Genomic DNA, 12278 nt, shown 5'->3' with positions numbered 1-12278 from the left:
GAGAGAGAGAGAGAGAGAGAGAGAGAGAGAGAGAGAGAGAGAGAGAGCATGAAATCACTTACAAACTGTCTCATAAAGTAAGGGATCCTTGAAGCCATTTGCAACTGCCTCCTACATTAACTGAGGCCATCTCCTGAGAGAATATGCAAAATTAGGTGAATATAGGCCATGCTGTAACAGTCCCTTTGTCTTACTAATTGCCCTTGGCCTGTCAGCTGCAGATAAGCTCCAGACATGCCCTGTAAAATCAGCAAACCATTATGTAAATGAGGGATCCTTACAGTACTATTGATAACTTTGAGATGAGGTGAATATGTTATTGAACTAAGCCTAAGGTGTCATGGATAAAAGTTAGTCTGTTTCCCTCCCCCCCCCCCCCAACCCTAGAAAAGTGGGACCTGAAACTTCTGCCTCTCAAGCATTCATCCCTCTACTATGGAGTAAATGATTCTGTGTTCTCCTTCTCCCTTGTCTCCCCACACTGCCTGCTTCCCTCTACCATCCCATCCCCTGTCCCAGAGCCATCAGCCTCTGTACTCTCTGTGCCTTATTAAAGTGTGATGGAATCATTACTCCCCTGCTGCCATTGTGGTCTTTCCCTGTAAATTAACAAAACAAAACAAAACTGAGTATGTTTGTCCTGACCAAATAGGTGCCCTTTGCAACTCCTTTCCTTTCGCTCATAAAACTGAAGGGGTGGGGGCAGGCTTGAGACTATCTGATATAGATTTTAAAAATCACATAAGTATATGTATAAATATGTAGTCAACTATGTGTCTATCTGTCTGTCTATCTATATCACATACATATGAGAACAAATTGAATTCAAAGATCTGTATTGACCTTATTCTAAAGAAAATTATTTTCAGATCAATATGGATAATAATGTATCAGTTTTACTAAATTGTATCAAAGAATTATTTAATAACAGTCTCAGGATACAAGCATGAAAGCATACTGTATTACCATTTAAAATTTTTTAAAATTGATGTTGAAAGATTTTCCTTTATATCTTTTTTATCTATCTGTTTGTCTATCTATCTGCCTGTCTATCTAAACTATCATTTATGTTCTTTCTCTATTCAGAAAATTGCCCCTTGCAACAAAGAATAAAAAATGAAAGTTAAAATAAGTTGCTTAGCAACACACATAGTACGTACTTCCTCACACGCTCCTCACTCTTCATACTCCATGCCCAACACACACTGATGCACACATACTTATACACGTATATGTAGTATATGAGAGATGGCATGGCGTAGTGGATAGAGGACTGGTCTTGGAGTCAAGAAGACCTGGGTCCTGGTCCATGTACTGGACTCTTAACACATATTGACTGGTTATATGACTCTGGGTAAGTCATTTAATCTTTCACTGGTAAAATAACTATCTAAGATTATATGTTGTAGAGAAGGTGTCAAGTGTCAGTCTGCATTGATAGAGGTCAGTCTTCAGCAGGAGTTTCCTACACATGAAATCATAGGTCCAGTCAGTATGTATATTCAACGGACATATGCATACACATACATGTGAGAGAGACAGAGAGACTAGACTTGTGTTTTTACATATTTATGTATGTTTGTATATCCTTCCAACATTGAAAAACCATCTTTAGAAAATTTTACAAATAATAATGATTCTTGTGATGTAATCCTAATCACTTCTCCAATCTTTTCACTCTGGCCTTCTGTTTTAACCACTCAAGTGCAATTCCTCTCCTTAGGATTAGCTTTGCTCTCTTTTGTTGCTTCGTGGGATATGCTAATACAAAGCATTTAGCTGAGTGTGCTGTGGGTTCCTCCACAGAGCCAGGAACCAACTAGGTGTGCTTATCCAGCCCCCTCCAATGCCTTTGTTGTTGCCTTGAAGCTCTGCAATTTCTGTTCTCCTTCAGAGGCAGCAGCTCCGCCTTCAAGCCCAGTGCAGGCATTAAGGGAAAAGAGGAAGGACATGGAAGCTGCTCCTCAGCTTCTTCACCTGCTGTGGCTACCTGGCTCATTTGTGCTGGGCAGATCTGGTTGTGATGCTTGTTCTATTTCTCCCTCAAAATAGCCACCATCTCTCTGAATTCTTGAACCTTTAACCAGAAAACTTGCTCTGGCAGTAATAAATATAGGGATAAACCCCAATACTTTATGTAAAGGGGGCTTATTTTGAGCCTGTCTAGCTTGCCTAACATGGAGACATCCTACTTTGCTGCATTCTCCTGCCATCTGGGTGGGAGTAGCCTCATTCTATTGGCTGGATTATTGGAATAGGCTTTGTCTTGAAAACTGCCAGAATGGGACAGTCTTACTCTTTCCTGCATGCCCTTTCCTGCTGTGTACAGAGGGTGAAGATCACACATAATTCACCTACAACGTGGGCACTGTGAACTGAACCAGGGAATATCTCTCCCTTTTCTCTCTTTACAGTTGTCCATCTGGCTTGAGCTGTTTCTGTTCTGTTTTGTTTTATCCTCAGTTTCAGGTGCAGGTGGTAATCCCCACTGGATCCTGGAGTTTGGGCTCTGGTGAGCTTGGAATCAGTATTCCAGGTGGATGATATTGCAGCCAGCCAGTCTGGCAGGGAAGCCCTGAAAAGCCAAGGTGCCTAGGACTCAAGCCCAATGGAGGTTTTGGATTTCGAACTTGGACTGCACTATATAGGAACAGAGCTAAACTATGAGCCTAATCCTCTTTCCTTCTCCAGAAGCTGAATTGGTATGGTGAAAGGGATTAAGGGAAGGCTCATTTACAAATGCATTTGGAGGAGTAAGTTTTTATGATTTCTTATCATACCTTTGAAGTAAGTATATCTTTGTAAAAACTAATCTGATTGTTGAGTGGCTAAATGGAATTGGGGTGCAGGGGATGTCTCTCCTCTACTTGAGTAAGCACTATCAGTGGAGACTGGGGCTGTTGACAGAGAAAGCCTAGATTCCCTAACCCTCATTAAAAGCACTGGTGAACCCTGAAGGAAGGGTGAAATGAAATGGACTTCAGGGAGAGGAACATTTAAATGTACCTCCCTCCTGGGTTTTAGTTCTGCCTTAGCTCCCAGACAGAATCTTGTGAAAACATTTAATTAGAATAATATAGTTTACTGAAATAGTGGTTTTAAAAGTGTCCATACACTGCTGCTTCAGGGTGAGAAGGAGACTGGGACAGGAGCAACATGGTTGACTTCTCCTCCACCCAGTTTTCCTTTAGAATGGGCGAAAGCTAATGGGGTGTATAACAGATGAGAGAGTCTCTCCACCAGGAAAACACAGGAAGGTAAAGTGAGCGCAAGACAGTCTGAAACAGTTTTAGTTTTCTCATCAAATGACTGGGCTTGTTCTTGATGGTCTCTGAGGACCCTTCCAGTTTTAAATCTCATATCCTATGAACAGCTTTGTTCTTTCTTGTATCTTGGATGGTTTGTTACTAGGTCTAGGATTCTGATTCAAATTCCTTGATGCCTTTCTCTGGCACTGTGGGACAGCAATGTCTGATGGTGACACACTCAAACTGCAAAGTCTGAGTTTTCAGAAGGTTGACTTTAGGTGGGAGGTTGTTCTGGGTCATTTTCTACCTTCCAGGTCAAAGTCTTTGTTTTACCTGGCTTACTTCTTTGTCTCTCCTATGCTTAGTGTTTTTCAAATCCTAGCCCCTTCAAGGTCAAGATCAAATTAAAAAAAGAATGTACTCGGACTCTGATAAAGCATGAAACCCCTAGGAGTTGAAAGAGTCATGGAAAAAGGTCTTGTCTGTCTAAGCCAGCTTTGTTCCTGTCTTTCCTTGTTTTATTTTCAAACTCTTTCTGAAGACCAAAAAAGTTAGCAAGACCAGTTTTATGCAGATTTACATATTAATCTGTAGAGATTCTAAAACAAATTAAATGAACAAATCTGTATCGACCTTATTCTTAATTCAACTCCCTTCAGACCAAGATGAATAATAATGTATCAGCTTTATTTTTAACTTTTAAACTGAATCAGAGTCATTTAATAACAATCTCTTAGGATAAAAGCATGAAAGCATATCATTACTATTTAAAACTTCTTTTAAAAATTTTATTGACAGTTTTTCCTTTGTGTCACTTTAAGTTCTGTATACATCCCTCCCCTTATTCCATCCAGAGAACCATTCTTGTAACAAAAAATAATGTATAAGAAAAAAAATATAGCTCAGTAAAAGCAATAAACACAGAAACTATTTGACAGGGTATGCAACATTGAACAATCATAGCATACCACCTCTGCAAAGAAAGGAGGGAGGTATCATCAGCTCTTGTACACAGTCAAGCTTCTTGGTCATTGTAATTACACAGTGTTCAGTTTCCTTTCGCTTTTGTTCTTTCTATTTGTAAGAATGGGGTTCCATCGACTATCCCATCCCACTAACAGTAATTATCTTTGTTAGGTTAAGAACACTTATTGATTGAATAAATCAATCACAGTTGAGTTTGAACAGCCTATACACCTCCTTGAATCAATCAGAATTATTGAGTGAGAAACTTAGCAATGCCCTGGAAAAATTTCATAAGAAGGAGTCAGATAAACTCCTCAGATAGATAGAACCAGAGAAAAATTTGTGAGGATCTGAAAGTGGAGAGGAAACTGAACCAATGACTGGCAGCCCAGAGCCAACCAGTGGAGGGAGAAAGAGAAGGTAAAACAGCTGTGGTATAGAAAGGAAATGTTGAGGAGGGCCTTTGGTTCTACAGGCATCTCAGAGCAGAAGACCCAGGCTTATTCCACCTGTATACCTGCCTATTAAATGCATAATTTAGCTGTATTATTTATATCAATTTAAACAATAGTATTTAATATATTTATAATAGAAATAGTATTCATGATATATTAATAAGATTCAGTATTAAAATGCATAGATTAATTAATAATATTATTATTAACACCAATACTTATAAATATAATTAGTAGTATGTATTAAATTATTATGTTAATGTAATATTATAAACATTTACAATATATAACATTATTTACTTATTTATTGGTTATAATTAACTAGCTATTGATAATAGTACTTTAAGGATTGCAAAATGCTATACATTTATTATCTCATCTGATTGTTCCAACGATCCTGTGAAATCCATGCTATATTATTCCTATTTTACAGATGATTTGCCCAGAACACAGAGCTAGAACTTGAACTAATGTTTTCCTGACTACAAGTTTAATATTCTTATCCACTGCACTAGCTAGCTGCCCTGTTTTTAATAATTAAAATCTCTGAGAGCCAAGTTAAAAATACACACACACACATCTCACCACATTGGTAAACTCTAGAACAGAATCCATTCACTCATTTCCAAAGTCTGATGTCTCTATGGCAACACTTTCCAGGCAACAGTGCTGGAATCAATGATTATAAATGAAAAAATATTTTCATTATTTTGAATCAACCCTAGCTTGTTTCTTTAATCTCATAAGAAGGTTTAGTAATAACTCTTAAAGGATTACCATTTTGTTCAGTCTTTTCAGTTGTGTCCAACTCTTCATGACCCCATGTGGGGTTTTCTTGGCAGCTGGAATGGTTTACCATTTCTGTCTCCAGCTCATTTTACAGATAAGGAAACTAGGGAAAATAGGGTTAAATGACTTGCCCAGAGTCATACAACTAGTAAGTAGACCAAATTTGAATTCAGGTCTTCCTGACTCCAGACCTGGTCCTCTATCCACTGTGCTACTTCAATGCCCAAATGATTACCATGGGATTCATGAAATTTCATACGGATTTTTTTTCACATACAATGACATATCCTCCTCACTCCTGACTGCTTTACATACACTGCACACTGATGTGTGTCACCATTTTTCTCATTTTCCAAAATAATAGGCAATATGGTCACAAACTACCAATTTAAGCATAAATATCCCCATGTGCAGTCTCCTGCCAGAGTCAAACTGAAAGCCAGCTGTTTTCCTGAAGGTGTTTCAGCAGGAGGGAACCTGGCAGAGGCTCCTCTGGTTGTGTTCCTCAGAGTCTTCCTGTGCACCTCCACAAGAGCCTCGTTTGTCTCCAGGTCTGAGAGGTCTTAGCTTGTTAGACCTCGTACTCCCCTACCCCCCGAGATGATGTCTTTGAGACCCATTCAGTCAGTGGAGTGCTGGTGAATTTTAAGATGTCCTGATGACACACTTTTACATTTAGGAGCTGGTTCCAGCTGATTCCACCACATTCCTACATTCAGCCCTCTGAGAAAAGAAGTAGTATCAAGCAGAACTCATTTCCCCCCCTCCCCCTGAATCCCATTTATTTTCCAAGCTTCCTTATTGCCATTGATGGTATCACCATGGTTCGAGTCCCATAGGTTTGTGACCATGGACTCTTTTCTCTCTGAGTTTCTAAATCCAATCAATCAAGTCATTTTGTTCTTAGCTCTTCAACATCTCATTATCTAACTCCTTGTCATAGAGATAACCTCTACCTTCATTCAGATCCTCAATATGCTGCCTTGACCTCTATGGTTCCAGTTTCTCAAGATTTCTCTCCAGCACTTAGCACACACATAGTAAGAGTGATATAAGTGCTTATTCTCTTTCTCTTCTGTATCTTTCATACTGCTATGAGAATGATGTCTACAGAGAAATGATTGTATCAAAAATCTTCAATAACGAGGGGCGGCCAGGTAGCACAGTGAGTAAGAGCACCGGCTCCAGTGTCAGGATAACCTGGGGATCGAATCTGGGCTCAGACATTTAGCACCCACCCAGAAACACCTGGCCGTGTAACCTTGAGCAAGTTAGTTAACCCCAATTGCTTTAAAAAAATTTAAAAGAAAATCTTCAATAACTCCTCAGGACAAAATGCAATTTCCTAAAATTGGCAATGAAAGCCTTCCATAATTTGGCTTCCAACTGTTTTTCTGTTCTATTAAATAATATTGCCTTTTCTGAATTTCCTGACTTCTCACTCAAACTGTCCTGTTAACTCCCACTTCCATACTTTTGCACCATTGATCTCCCATGTCTGGAATGTACTCACTCCCTTCTTACCTCCACCTTGTAGCATTCCTTAGCTTATTTCAAAATACAGCTCAAATACTACCTCCTATACAAGGTGTTTTCTATTCTCCTCAGTTGTTAGGGCTCTTTCTTTCTTGAAATCACTTAATATAATGGTATGTGACTATTGAATATATTTAGTAGAATGTAAGATCCCTGAAGGGAGAGACTGTTCTGTTTTTGTCTTTGTATCTCCAAGGCACAAAACAATATAGGTGCCTAATAAATGTCTAATTGAATTGTTTAACCAGCACTTAAGTTCTTACATAGAGCACCACATTAGGGATTTCCTATCTCTGACTCAAAAGCACAGTTGTACAGAATGGCAGAGACTGCATGACCAAAGGAGATTCCTTAGCATGCATACGACTGATTTTGCAAGCTGTTTGTCCTCTGAGCTAGACTAGAATGAAGAAAAAAAATAATTCCTCAATTTTAGAACAGCTGAATTCCAAGTAAAAAAATCAAGACCTTTGAAAGTTATACTTTAAAAATGAAGATGGCTAACCATAAGATAGCACTGTGATTTAAAGACTCATTATAGCATGAAATCAGATGTTCAGTTTTCCTATAAATCAGCTACTTTGCTGTGTCCTAATTATTAAAGAAAGCATTCCTTACCAGATATCCTTTTTCACTCACTGGCTATGCATATCTGACTTAGAGGGGCTGACCTTAAACCAAAAATACTAGAATTTAGTGCTAATAGAGTGGGTATGCTGCTGGGCATACATGGGGAGATGTTAAATGCCACTGAAGGAAAAGAATGATTTTTAAATCCAATGTGTGACTCTCTCCCCTTCTCTCTATAAAGATTATCTAAATAAATAAGGTTCTAGGCTTCTGCCATAATGTATATATAATCTTTATCTATTTTACAAGAAAATTTTGAGAACTTTAAAAATTCTCATGCTTTTTCATATCCAATGGTTTTGAAAACATGATAATATGTTTTCCTTAGACATATTGGGGTACAATGGGCTTTTTTTATGTTAATTAAAAAAAACAATTAAAGTCTCAGAGCAACTAGGTAGCCCAGTGGATAGAGTACCCGTTCTCAAGTTAGGAGCACCTGAGTTCAAATCTGACCTTAGATATTTACTGGCTGTGTGACCCCGGGCAAGCAGCTGTCAATTGCCTCTACACCCTTCCCCCTAAAAGAAACAAACAAAAAACAAAATAAAATGAAGTCTTAAGGTTAAAGCTCATTTTGAAATCCTCACTGGAAATGTATAATTAGAAGTAAGCTATAATCTGAGATTTAGTAGGAATAAAGGAATAGCTCAGTACCAGATTTCCAATTATATCAATATTTGCAGAGTACAATTCCCTTCTAGGAAGCATAGCTACAGCTATACATCTTTCTAATAATATATTGAAACAACCTCCCATGCCAGGGGTGAGGAACCTGTGGCCTCAAAGCCACTCGTGGCCCTCTAGATCCTCAAGTGTGACCCTTTGACTAAATCCAAACTTCAAGAACAAATCACCTTAATAAAAGGATATGTTCTGTAAAATTTGGGCTCAGTCATACTGGATGACCTAGAAGGCTACATGTGGCCTCAAGGCTGCAGGTTTCCCACCCCTGTACCATGCAATGTTCCTATGACTTATTCCTTAGAAAGAAAACCATTAGTATAATTGGATAGGGACCCTGAAGATGAATAAAGCTTTGGAAAACATGACTTAAAAGGCAAATTTAAAGTAGGCTTGTGGAGGCATGGGGCCCAATGAGTAGATGCATCCCTTGCCTTGGGGTGGGGCTTTTCTTTTTTTTTTTTGACTACTGGCTCAATTAACTGGTTTATTCTATTGGAATCTGTGCCTTTTGTTCCCCCAATTTTCTTAAATTCCTTATTACTCACTACTAAGGTCCTGGAGGAAGCTGGGAGGTGGGGAAAAAGGAAGATGCTAGATGAGTTATGATTTACATTAGTTCCCTATTCATCCATTGGACATAGATGGTACAGCTTGCAACCAATAGGTATTATGGACTTTTTTTGTCCTTAGCTAAAGGACAATTTTTTTTTTTGATCCTTATCTAAAGGGAAGTACAACTTCCCCATGTCAGGATGGAGTGTCATTGGCCCTGTCCCTCCTGAGAGTAGATTCTAAAAACTATATGCTTACCTCCTTGGTTCTACCTAACCTCTCTTGTAGTTGGGTGGTGTCATTCCACCCCTGGACTCTTTTGATGTACAGAGGAAAAGTTTTGGGAGTGACCATAATGAACAGGAAAAGCAATCCTAGTTAAAAAAAACAGAATCATACATGGAGTGGGATTTAGCAGGATTGAGTAGGTACCTTGCACCTTATGGTTCCATCAGAGTCTTAATTGGTTCTGTTTCAGATTAGGACAAACTCAGGAAAGAAATCTAGCCCAACCCCAAGAACTTTAATTTTGAGAGCTCTTGGGGGGTTCGGTTTGGATTTAATACTGCCTTAGTAGTCTGGGTTCTTCCCAGAAAGATCTCAGAAATCTGTTTCAGTCCCAAAGCCTTAGAGCCTACCTAGATCCTAACTTGGACACAACCCTTGGGTTTACTGAGAACCTGAAGAAAGGTGTTGGTTGAACAAGCTGTTTGGCTCCCTATGTTCTTTTCATTGTTGACCTGTGAATGACCAACAATGAATGGCTTGTTGCTAACCATCATCTCTACCAGCTAGAACCAGAGTATATAGATTTTCCATGATTGTACCTGTATAAACTGTATCATAAGATTGCTTGTATAGAACCAGAGAATGGACCTTTTTTTTTTTTAGCAAGAGGGATGAGTGTTAGCTTTACTGAAAGGAGAAGTTAAATTCTACAGCAGGCATTATGGGAGAAACTGCAATATCTCCTTTCAGAGGAAATGTAAAGAGAATTAGACTTAGAGTCAGGAAAAGCTGGTTTCTAATCTAGCCTCAGACCCTTAGCTGTGTGTCCCTAAACAAATCACTTAACTGCTGCCTGACTCAGTTTCCTTATCTGTAAAATGGGGATAAGTTGTGAAGCTCCAATGAGATAATATTTGTAACGTACTCTGAAAGCCTTAAAGTACTAGTGTGAGTTATTATTATTCAAACATTTCTTGAATTTCCCACATCCTCCAGAAAGATTCCCTGTGGGGGGCTATTGATATCCCGTCCTCTCACTTACCCATAGTAAGTCTTCGGTTGTCACTGGCCTCCTAGGAGGAATTACCAGACAGAGCACCCGAGGTTTGCAGGAGTTGTTTATTCAGGCTCAGCTACATCGCGACAAAGAGATCTGACTTCCGTATCAGAGCAATTTATAGATGTACATAGCCAATCATCTTTTACAATTCTATTCATTACCTTTTAAGGTCATACAGCAAACAAGCAGGCACTAGCCCACATACCATTACTTCCTGGCCCCCAACAATTCCCCCATTAACCGAGAAGACATAGCTAAATCTCCTTGGTTTTACTTTGTCAACACTCAGGTCCCACAGTTCCCCATTTACTCTAGAGGCAGCTGGATGGTGCAATGGATAGAAGCTGGGCCTGAAGTTAGGAAAAGCTAAGTTCAAATCCAGCCTCAGGCACTTCTTAGCTGTGTGAGCCTGGGGCACATCACTTAAATCCTATCTGCCTCAATTTCTTCAACTAGATAATGGGGACCATAATAGTCCCTACCTCACAAAGTTGTTGTGAGGGTTAAAAGAGAAAACAATTATAAAGTGCTTTGTATGGTACCTGACATATAGTAAGCATTTAATAAATGCTTGTTCCTTTCTCTTCTTTTAAAAAAAATTTTTGCTTTTCCTCAGCTGCATGTTAAAACAACGTTTTAAACATTTAATAAAAGCTTTGAGATCCAAGTTTTATCCTTCCCTCCTTCCACCATGATAGCAAGCAATCTGCTACGGTTTATACGTGTACAATCATGTAAAATCTTTCCACATTCGCCATTTTGTACAAGAAGACTCAAATAAAAAAACCAAGGATGAATGAAAGAACGTGAAAAACAGCATTCTTCAGTCTGTATTCAGATAAATATCAGCTCTTTCTCTGGATGTGGATAGTATGTTTCATCATTAGTCCTTTGAGTTTGTCTTGGATCATTATATTGTTAAGAATGGCTAACGTTCACAATTCTTCAGTGTCCAATCTTGCTGTTACTGTTACTGTTCTCCTGGTTCTGCTCACTTCACTTCGCATCAGCTCATTTAAATCTTTTCAGGCTTCCCTAAAATCATCCCATTTATCATTTCTTATAGCACAATTATATTCTATTACAGTCATATGCCACGGCTTGTTTAACCATTTCCCAGTGGATAGGCATCTCATAAATTTCTAATTCTTAGCCACCATAAAAAGAGCTACTATAAATATTTTTTTTGTGCAAATTAAGTCCTTTCCCCATTTTTTGGATCTCTTTGGGATACAGACCTACCAGTGGTAGTGCTGGATCAAAAGACATGTATAATTTTGTAGCCCTTTGGACATAGCTCCAAATTGCTCTCCAGAATGATGGTTGGATCAGTTCACAGCTCCACCAACAGTGCATTAACGTCCCAGTTTTCCCACCCCTTTCTCTTCTTATACTTAGTGCCACTACTTAATTTTTCTCCCATGTTTGCTTAATTATCTTCATGTCTATTCATGCCAGATGATTGCAACCATCCTGTTCCGTTAAAAAAAATCAAAACAAAACCCCAAACTATGCTTAAATAAATGTTTTCTGATGATGATCTTCCTCCTTTTGCCCCTTTCCTCTTCATTTCCTTCCAATCTGTGTTATTCCCTATGTGACCCCAGTCCCAAAGTCCATTAGTGTGGAATTATCTTCTCATTGAAGGACACCAAGGGTCTGAGTGATGGGCGAGGCAGAAATGAGCTCCAGCACCAGGACTTATCATCAACTTTGTGGTATTGACATACAGAGATTTTAGAGGGATTCAGTGTTGATTTCAGTACTGTTGTTTTTGCTTTTTCTTCTGAGTGCTTGGTTCTTTCTTTCCCTCTGGGACTGATTGCCCAGAAGTCACAGTACTTTGGATGGGACAGTTTTCTTCAGTGGGACACAGGTGCAGGCTGTGTGTGTACTTGGTAGGGATTCCATTTAACACTCAAGTGTTGCCTTCTGTAAGCCTTTAGAAAGATGGGATATCACATTGGTGAAGATCAAGGGAATGTCATATATCTTTTCTCCCAGCAGATGGTACTCTACCAAAAGCAACTACCAAATGGACTTGTGCAGTGTGTATTTCTAGTGAATACACAAGAGGTCCTCTCTAATAGAATATGTGAGAATATGTGAGTCTTTCCCAACCTACAT

This window comes from Petaurus breviceps, unplaced genomic scaffold, assembly GCF_028583685.1.
Source record: "Petaurus breviceps papuanus isolate PSGF00001 unplaced genomic scaffold, PetGlider_PUasm1.0 183, whole genome shotgun sequence".
In the NCBI taxonomy this organism is placed as follows: Eukaryota; Metazoa; Chordata; class Mammalia; order Diprotodontia; family Petauridae; genus Petaurus; species Petaurus breviceps.
The sequence above is the reverse complement of the archived record's forward strand: the minus strand, read 5'-3'. Positions refer to the sequence as shown.